This window comes from Pongo abelii, chromosome 1 (genome assembly GCF_028885655.2).
Source record: "Pongo abelii isolate AG06213 chromosome 1, NHGRI_mPonAbe1-v2.0_pri, whole genome shotgun sequence".
In the NCBI taxonomy this organism is placed as follows: domain Eukaryota; kingdom Metazoa; phylum Chordata; class Mammalia; order Primates; family Hominidae; genus Pongo; species Pongo abelii.
The window spans coordinates 211174455-211183563 of NC_071985.2; the positions used below are offsets into that span (position 1 = coordinate 211174455).

Sequence of the window (9109 nt, forward strand, 5' to 3'; positions counted from 1 at the left end):
TCTTTCTTTTTTTTTTTTTTTTTTTTTTTAGACAGAGTCTCGCTCTGTCCCTCAGGCTGGAGTGCAATGGCAAGATCTCAGCTCACTGCAACCTCTGCTTCCCTGGTTCAAGTGATTTTCCTGCCTCAGCCTCCCAAGTACCTGAGATTACAGGCAGCGCCATCACTCCCAGCTGATTTTTGTATTTTTAGTGGAGACAGGATTTCATCATGTTGGCCAGGCTGGAACTTTAGCAATCTCGACATAAATTCTAGTTCATATTTCCTTCAGATGCGGCTGCTATTCCAACTGCTTCCTTTTAGGAAGCAGCGTGGAGAAATGGAAATTGCATGGGGTTTGTAACCAGGCAGAAGTGACTTTGAATATCGGCTGTCACCAATGTCATCACTATGGAACTCTGGCAGGTGTCTTCACCTCTCTGAGCCAGTTTCTCCCCACCATGAAACACGGATAAAAATAGAATCACTCTCCGTGGTTGGGCTTGGCTGACATTGCTTTGTAAAGTGTTATGCACGTTTCTGTCACTGCCTAGTTACCAGCTAAATGGCAGCTCTTACGTATTTCTTCCTCCTCTTTCAGCCACACCATCCATCTATTTATCCATCCGTCCATCCATGTATCCATCCATCCATTCATCTATGTGAAAACATCTGTTAAACTTCTACTGTGGGCCAGATCACAGGGCTAGTTGCTGGGGATGCAAAGATAATTAAGACATGAGTCTTGCTCTAGGAATTTGCAGCCTCATGGGGAGATAGCAATAAAAAGAATCACTTTCATTTGCGGAGCATCTATATGCAGCAGACATGGTGCTAGGACTCCACACGTCCTCTCAGTAAATCCCAGGAGACAGGACCCCAGAGGCAGTGCTCTCGCCTCCCTCCTGGATTGCCTAGTCAGGTAAACCTGACGCATACAGGTAGGAAGGGCCGTCATGGGGGTCTGAGAGAGACTGGTGGGGCCTGAAGGAGAGAGTGCTTGGCTCCACGTGGGAAGAACTGGGGAGGTGGGGGCAGTCACAGACGGCTTGCAGAGGAGGTTGTCAGAGAGGGGCGTTCTGGGTGGTTGGGGCAGAGGGCAGAGGCTTAGAGGCACAGAGCGGCAGGGAGCCTCATCCTCAGGGAACACCGAGAGCTTTGGGAGGGAGAGTTGTTTTGTGTGGGAGGCAGAGTGGGAGTAGATGATGCTGGGGAGGTGGGAGTGAGGGGCCCAGATCATAAGGGACCTCGGCGTCCTGGCTTGGTTGAGCAGTTCGGACTTTGTGCTCTGAACATGTGTTTCAGAGTGAGGCGTGGAGAGGGTCTGATGTAACCACCCCAGCAGGAGTAAGGAGGCTGGAAGGAGGAAACCAGTGATGAAGGATTTGCTATAACCTTGTCCTGGATGGAGAGCCATGGCCAAAGTGAGTGGAGAGGAATGGCCATACAAGGCAGCTGTGATGGATTCACCCCCGTGCAAGACAGCTATGATGGAGTTGATAGAAAGTGTGAGAACATGGGCCACCCCTCCTTGGATGTGTAAGTATTATAGACATCCTAGATGTAAGTATTATAGACACCTACCAGGACAGGGAATTCCAGAGGAAGAACAGGATTTGAGGGAAAAAGGAGGTAAATTAATTTTGATGGTCAATAAGCAAGTCAAAGTGCTGCATTCCAGGCAGTGGGCTAGACACCTTAATCCAAACCCAACAGTTCCGTACACTCCTGTAACCACTCCCACTTTACAGATGAGGCAACTGAGGTCCAGAGACATTCAGTCTCTTCCCAAGACCGCATAACTCATGAGTGGCAGAGGAAGGATTTGAACCCACGTCTGCCTGGCCCCAAGCCTGGTGTGAAAAGGAAAATCACAGAGGGGTTTTCGAGGTTCCCATCCTGAAACTCGAGCCTGGTGATGTTCAGCTGTTAGAGCTGGGCACTTAGAATCATCCCAGGAATGTACTGACCGCGCCCTTCAACCTGGTCTGCTCTTGGCCCCAGAAAAACCCTTTGGAGTTTCAGCCCTTCTCTGAGACTCAGCCTTAGCTAAGCTTACCCTGGGCCAGAGTGGCAGGCTGACCCACAGAGGGGCTGTGTGCGTGGCACCGATTCCCCAGTCCCTGGCCAGGCCACACCGTCTTGCAGATCCTCGAATGTGACAGACAAGAGATACAGGTACTGGGGATTAATTTGCCACTTTGGGGTTTGGTGAGAAGAAATGAAGTGAGAGAAGGGGAGGAGAGAAAGGTGCATGGGAGAGCTTGTGGCCCCTCAGAAGTGAACCAATGAATTAGAGGCACCAAATGAATAGTAATAAAAGCAGTAGCGGGGGCTGCCATGTTTGGGGGCTGCTTACCATCTACCAGGCCCTTTTTACTTTATGCATTATTTAGTCCTTACTGTAATCCTGTGGCATTGAGGATTCAATTTCATTTCACAGAGGGGGAAACTGGGGCACAGAGAGGTTAAGTAACCTGCACAAGGTCACACAGCCATCAAGAGTTGGAGAGCCCATCACCATCACTCTTCTGCCTCAGCCCCTCCCACTCTACCAGGTGTGCCTGGCAGCCCCGAAGGCAGAGGAGAAAAATGGGGAGCGGGGAGGTGCAGGGCTGGTGAATCCAACCTCCACGAACTTCCTGCTGGGGCTGAAGGGGCAGGTGGGGGACCTGAGCTCTGAATGCATCCCACCCTGACTCCTCACGTGACCTTGGATGATCTGTCTCCACCCTGGATTCAATAATCTTTGTGCAAAGAGAATGTTCATTTAGATGGCGTTTCAGTTTCTTTCCAGATCGGAATGGTGTGATTCTAAGAGTCCTGGGACAGAAGGAGTATTGGAGGTGTCAAGGGGCTGGACCGGTGAGGACAGGAGTCGAATGTGCCCCTGATCTCTGTCCCTCTCCTCGGGGCTGCAGCCCTTGTGACATCGAAGTGCCCCACCCCCTCCTTCGGCTTCCCCCGCTGCTGCGCAGAGGCCACTGGAGGGCGCTGTCTCCTCACACTTCTGGCTGAGTTCGCCTCCGATGTCTGAACCTCCTTTTGAGGCTGGAGAGAAATTGAGAGGCCTGGAGCCAGTGTCTGGGAGGCCTCTGGACACAGCTGGACCCACCGAGGCCACATGGGGCCAGTAGGATCTGAGCCTGTGGAAGGAGGTGCCAGAGCAATGACTAGGAGTCAAAGCCCTGGGCTTCAGGGCGAGGGCTTGTGGTGAGCTCTGGACAAATGGCTTTGTCTGTTCGATCCTCAGTTTTTGTATCTATAGACTGTGGAGAGTGATCCACCTTATGGCACTGTTGTGAGAAGTGCTGCAAATGAGAATGCACATGTGAGTGCTTCAAAGAACTCAGATGTTTTCCATGCCAGAGTGGGTTTTATTTATTTATTTGTTTTTTGATGGAGTCTCACTCTGTTGCCCAGGCTGGAGTGTGCAGTGGTGCAATCTTAGCTCACTGCAACCTCCGCCTCCTGGGTTCAAGCAATTCTCCTGCCTCAGCCTTGCCGAGTAGCTGGGATTACAGGGGCACACCACCACACCCAGCTAATTTTTGTATTTTTAGTAAAGATGGGGTTTCACCATGTTGGCCAGGCTGGTCTCAAACTCCTAAACTCAAATGATCCACCTGCCTAGGCCTCAAAAAGTGCTGGAATTACAGGCATGAGCTATCTCACCTGGCTAATTTTTATATTGTTAGTAGAGACAGGGTTTCACCATGTTGACCAGGCTGGTTTCGAACTCCTGACCCCAAATGATCTGCCCACCTCAGCTTCCCAAAGTGCTGGGATTACAGGCATGAGCCACCGTGCCTGATCCACCAGAGTGGGTCTTGATGGTTATCACCCTTGAAGAATCATCCAGTAACCCAAGGAGAAGATCATTTGGCTAGGGCCCCGTGTGACCTTCAAACTGGCATAGGCACTGAACTGTTCCTTACATTCTCACAACAGCCCCAAGAGGTATGAATTATTATCATCTCCATTTCATAGCTGGGAAAACCCAGGCTCAGAGAGGTGCCATAGCTCCCCCTGGGTCACCCAGCCACTGGGTGGCCTTACCGGAATTCAGACCCAGGTCTGTTCGGTTCGGCTCCATAGACTTGCTTAAACTACTGGACTGTCCTGCACTGGCCCATGCCAAGTCAGGAAACGGTTTGATGTGACCTACTAAAGTCCCTCGGGCTGAGGTTTCAGATGAGTGTCCTTTATTTAGTCCTTTGCAGGTGTGGACCCGTATGTCTTTGGTATGGATCCACATTTCAATGGGGTCAGTAACTCCCTGGATTGGTTTTGCCTTTTTTTTTTCTCCCCTTACACTTATACGCATGATTCTTCCTCCTCCCTGGGAAGCAGAGCTGGCCCTGTGACATAAGTGGCTTTACCTGCAACTTGACCTCTTTACCTCTTTTTTTTTTTTTTGAGATGGAGTCTCACTCTGTCGCCCAGGCCGGAGTGCAGTGGCACGATCTCGGGTCACTGCAACCTCTGCCTCCTAGGTTCAAGTGATTCTCCTGCCTCAGCCTTCCCAGTAGCTGGGACTACAGGCGCACACCACCACACCTGGCTAATTTTTGTGTTTTTAGTAGAGATGGGGTTTCACCATGTTGGCCAGGCTGGTCTCGAACTCCTGACCTCTGTCAGGCGATCTGGCCGCCTTGGCCTCCTAAATTGCTAGGATTACAGGCGTGAGCCATGGCACCTGGCAACCTTCTCATATGAGTGGCAGATGGGTGGAAGAAGCTGGACTTATGTCCATTCACAGGCTCCCCACCCTGGTCAGGGTGCGGGGTATTTGCTGTGCTGGAGGACATACCTCCATGTTAAAATGCCCAGTTGAAGGCTTGTAGCTTTTTTCACTTCTTATTTTCTATCTTGATGAAAGATTGTGCCGTCGGCAGGGTTGTAGTTAAGTCGAAGTGTGGCTTTGTTTTCACAATTTCTGTTCACTTTCCTCCCACTCTTAGGCAGCTTGAGAAGGGTGGAGGGGTGGGGAAGGAGAGTGACAGCGGGTGCTGGAATCTCCCAGCCTGGGGGGTTCTTGAAGTTCCAGAGTCATGGAATTGTGGTGCTGGAAGCAACCCTCCCAGGGCACAGAGGAGGCAACTGAGGCCCAAGGAGAGGACCAGACCCTCCCAAGGTCGCCCAGCTAGTTGGCGACAGGCTGGGACCAGAATCTGCCTTTCTGCTGGTCCCACGCCAACACATTTGCTAAGTCACCCAAAGCCTGGAGTGTGGTTAGTTTAGAAAACTCAGACAAGGAGCCAGGGGATGGGACAGTGGAGCGGGGACAGGGAGGTGCTGACCTTGTGCTTTGAAAGTGCTAGTGGGGAGTTGCTTGTCTTCATCTGACGTCAGCCCCTGGACAAATAATGGCCACGGAAAGCAAATATTATGAGAGTCCTTGTGTAAACATGGAGCTGGTGTTTCAGTGTCAGAAATGGGCTGAGGACTCCAGGCTTTATCAGACCAGCTCCCCAGCGCTGCCTCTCAGCAAATGTACCTCTCCCTGCTGGGGAAGAAGGACCTTCAACAAAGATGGGGGGCAGAGTCCCCCTAAGAGGCCACAGTGGGGCAGAAAGGGAGAAGCTAGGAAGGTTCTGGAAGAACTGAGAAGATGCAGCATACCCAGGGACTAAATTAGTTTAGGGATGCAGGAAGAAAAACCTGTCAATTACCAGGCACCCATCCTGCGTCAGGCCTGGCTGAGCCCTTTATAGACATTGTCTCATTTAATTTTCCCAGGAGCTCTAAGGGATAGGCATTGTTGTCCCCATTTTGTAGATAAGTACATTGAGGCTCAGAGAGGTTAAGCAACTTGTCTGCAGTCACACAGGTGGGAAGTGATAGAACAGGGATTTGATCTCAGGTCTGTCTGATTCCACTACCCTGGTGTGTTTTGCAGTCTGGACCAAGGGCCTTTCTTCATCAGAGTCACCAGGAAACCTTGTCAAAGAGGAGATACCCAGGCCTTGCACCAGCCTTTGGGGAGGGCCTGAGAGTGAGCATCTCCCAGGGAAGAGGAAGGAGGAAGGCTGCTAACACCTGGGAATAATCGCTCAATAGCAGGAGCAGCTAAATTTTTCCTTAAAGGGCTAGATAGTAAATATTTTAGACGCTGCAGACTTTTAGTCTCTGTTGCAACTATATGGCTTTGTTACTGTCGTGTGAAAGCAGCCACAGACAATACGTACATGGATGAGGGTGGACGCGTTCCAATAAAACTTTATTTACAAAGTGGCATGCTGGATTTGGCCCCCGGTAGTTTGCTCCCCCTTGTGTATAGCATGCAAAGTGCCCCCATAGCCTGTCTCTCTGGTTGTCTTCCCAGCAGCCTTGTGAGGAGGGTATGATTTTCTCCATTCTACAGATGAGGAGATGGAGGCCCGGGGAGGTTAGACATCCAGGGTCCCACAGAAAGTGGATGTCAGAGCTGGGAGTAGAATTAGACCTCCTGATCCCAGTTCAGTGTGCTAGAAAGTATGAGCCTGGTAAGAAGGTCTGGGCCAGGGAGATTGCTATTAAGTAATGAAAGCAGCCACCACTCACTGGGTACTTGCCATGTGCCGGGCACTGAGTCATGACCTCACATAAGCTGCTACCCAGATGTTGAATGTCATTGTCTCTGTCACATGGGGTGGTCACAGCCTCCCTGGGAGGTAGGAAGGCATCTGCAGCATGTCAAAACCAGCTTATCTCGGGTGCCCCAATACACCTGACATGTTACAGCTGCACCACGGGAAGGTGGAAGCTGCTGACAAGATGTATTTGCCTTTCCATTCATGAGAATGTATGCATTCTCTCTCTCTCTGTCTCTTTTTTTCTCTCTCTCTTTTTCTCTCTCATTCAAAGACACACACACACACACACACACACACACACACACACCCCAGTCTCAAACAAACATCAAATAGACATGTGGTCACTTCAGTGACCTCCTTGTCCTAGGTAGGAGAATACAAAATCCAAGGCCTGGAAATGACTTGTCTGGTTTACATGACATGTCCCCGCTGAGATCAGGAACCGGGAAACTGCCTGGTATGGGGAAAAGAATGCTGGACTTCCAGTTGGCCTGGATTCCATACCACAGCCTGACCCTGATCTGCTGGGTGACTTTAGGTGTCACTCTCCTCATTTCTAAAATGGACGTCACTTTCCTAATTCACAAATTGGGTGTGAAGTAGGTTTGTTCATTTGTTCAAGGCATTCATTCATTCATCCATCCGCTTCCAACTATGTAGTAAGCACCTTCAGTGTGCTAAACACAGTGTGCTAGATCATTTGATTTGAAACTCTAAAGATTTAAGATGTGATCCTTCCTACGCCTGTTTAAGAGTTAGTACTTAAATGATAGGTCTTTTGACTCAAGGATGCCTTGTGCTAGGATTTCTCTCTAGGTAAAAAATTTATCTTTCTCCCATGCATAAAGTGGGCCTTGGCAGGCCAGGTGCGATGGCTAATGCCTGTAACCCCAGCTCTTTGGGATGCTGAGGTGGGAGGATCACTTGAGTCCAGGAGTTTGAGTCCAGCCTGGTCAACATGGTGAGACCCTATCTCTAAAAACAAACAAACAAACAAAAAAATTAGCCAGGCATGGTGGTGCATGTCTGTGGTCTCAGCTACATGGTAGGCTGAGGCAGGAGGATTGCTTGAACCCAGGACGTAGAGGCTGCAGTGAGCCATGTTTGCATCACTGCACTCCAGCCTAGGTGACAGAGCAAGACACCGTCTCAGAACAAACAAACAAATTGGGTCTTGGCAAGAATGTATTGCCAGCTCTGTATGCCAATTTATTCATCCAATCTTCCACCTATCCATTCTGTCCATCCATGCATCCACCCAGCCATTCAGCCACCCATCCATCCATTCATCCTCCCATCCATCCATTCATCCATCCATCTATCCATCCATCCATCCATTTTTCCACATGAACCCTTGCATCCCTCCATGCAATCATCCGTCTATTCAATCCATCCATTTATCCATCCACGTATTTATTAATCACTTCTATGTGCCTGGCTCAACTCTGTCCACTGACTCCAACCTCCAAGAAGGCCCTATGCCCATAGTCACCTTGGGTTTGAGGCAGAGGTGATGGAAAGCTCAGAGTCTAGGTAGCAATAATTTCCGTTTCTCAGAATCCAGGAACTCTCTGAAATGCCTTCAGGCACTTTGAGAGTAAGCAGAGCCAGAGACAGATCCATTCAGGCTGCACACACCTCCCCTGTTTAGATGCAGCCCTTTCTCTTGGTTCTGCTCTAGCCTCTCTGTCTGTGAGAACACCTGAAGCCCCGGCCCTGGCCCTGTGTCAACTAAAAATCCTACATGAATGGGTAAACAAACTGTGGCATACCCATGCAACAAAATAGTATACAGCTGTGAAAAGTAATGAGGCACTGACACATGCCTCAGCATGGCTGAACCTTGCAAACACTATGCTAAGTGAAAAAAACCGGACACAAAAGACCACGCATTGCATGATTCCATTTGTCAAAACAGGCAAATCCATAGAGACAGAAAGGAGATTAGTGGTTGCCAGGGGCTGAGGGGAGGAAAGAATGAGAGATGATTGCTAAAGGATACAGGATTCTTTTGGAGATGATGAAATGTTCTGGAATTAGTAGTGATGGTTGCACAACGTTGTGAATAAAAATCACTGGATTGTATACTTTAAAAGGGTGAACTGTATGGAATATAAATTATTTTGGAAAGATTTTAAAGTTATTAAAAACATTAAAAATTGAAAAAATAATATTTCCATGTGTTGTTATTATTATTATTATTTGAGATAGGGTATCTGTCACCAAGGCTAGAGTGCAGTGGTGCAATCATGGCTCATTGCCGCCTCGACCTCCTATGCTCGGGTGACCCTACCGCCTCAGCCTCCTGAGTAGCTGGGACTACAGGACGACACCACCACACCCAGCTAGTTTTCTGTATTTTTTGAAGATGAAGCTTCACCATGTTGCCCAGGCTGGTCTCAAACTCCTGGGTCAAGTGATCCTCCTGCCTCGGCCTCTCAAAGTGCTGGGATTATAGTTATGGCCACTGCACCTGGCCTATGCGTTATTAAATATGCACCTCCCAGCCTTCTGGTGACAGAGTCAGGGAAGGTAGCACTGATGCTGTTTCCC

At 49.4% G+C, this 9109-nt stretch overlaps 1 long non-coding RNA gene across 2 annotated transcripts; it reads left to right on the forward strand.

The window, feature by feature from the left end:
* The first annotated feature begins 691 nt into the window (after positions 1–691).
* LOC103888906 (uncharacterized) lies at positions 692–8727 on the forward strand. Of its 2 annotated transcripts, none has more exons than XR_653273.4 (3): positions 692–900; positions 1284–1517; positions 2765–8727. It is a non-coding gene; the product is annotated as an uncharacterized LOC103888906 (long non-coding RNA). The 2 variants fall into 2 exon arrangements; XR_010136598.1 differs by having other exon boundaries at positions 765–919.
* The last annotated feature ends 382 nt before the right edge of the window (positions 8728–9109 follow it).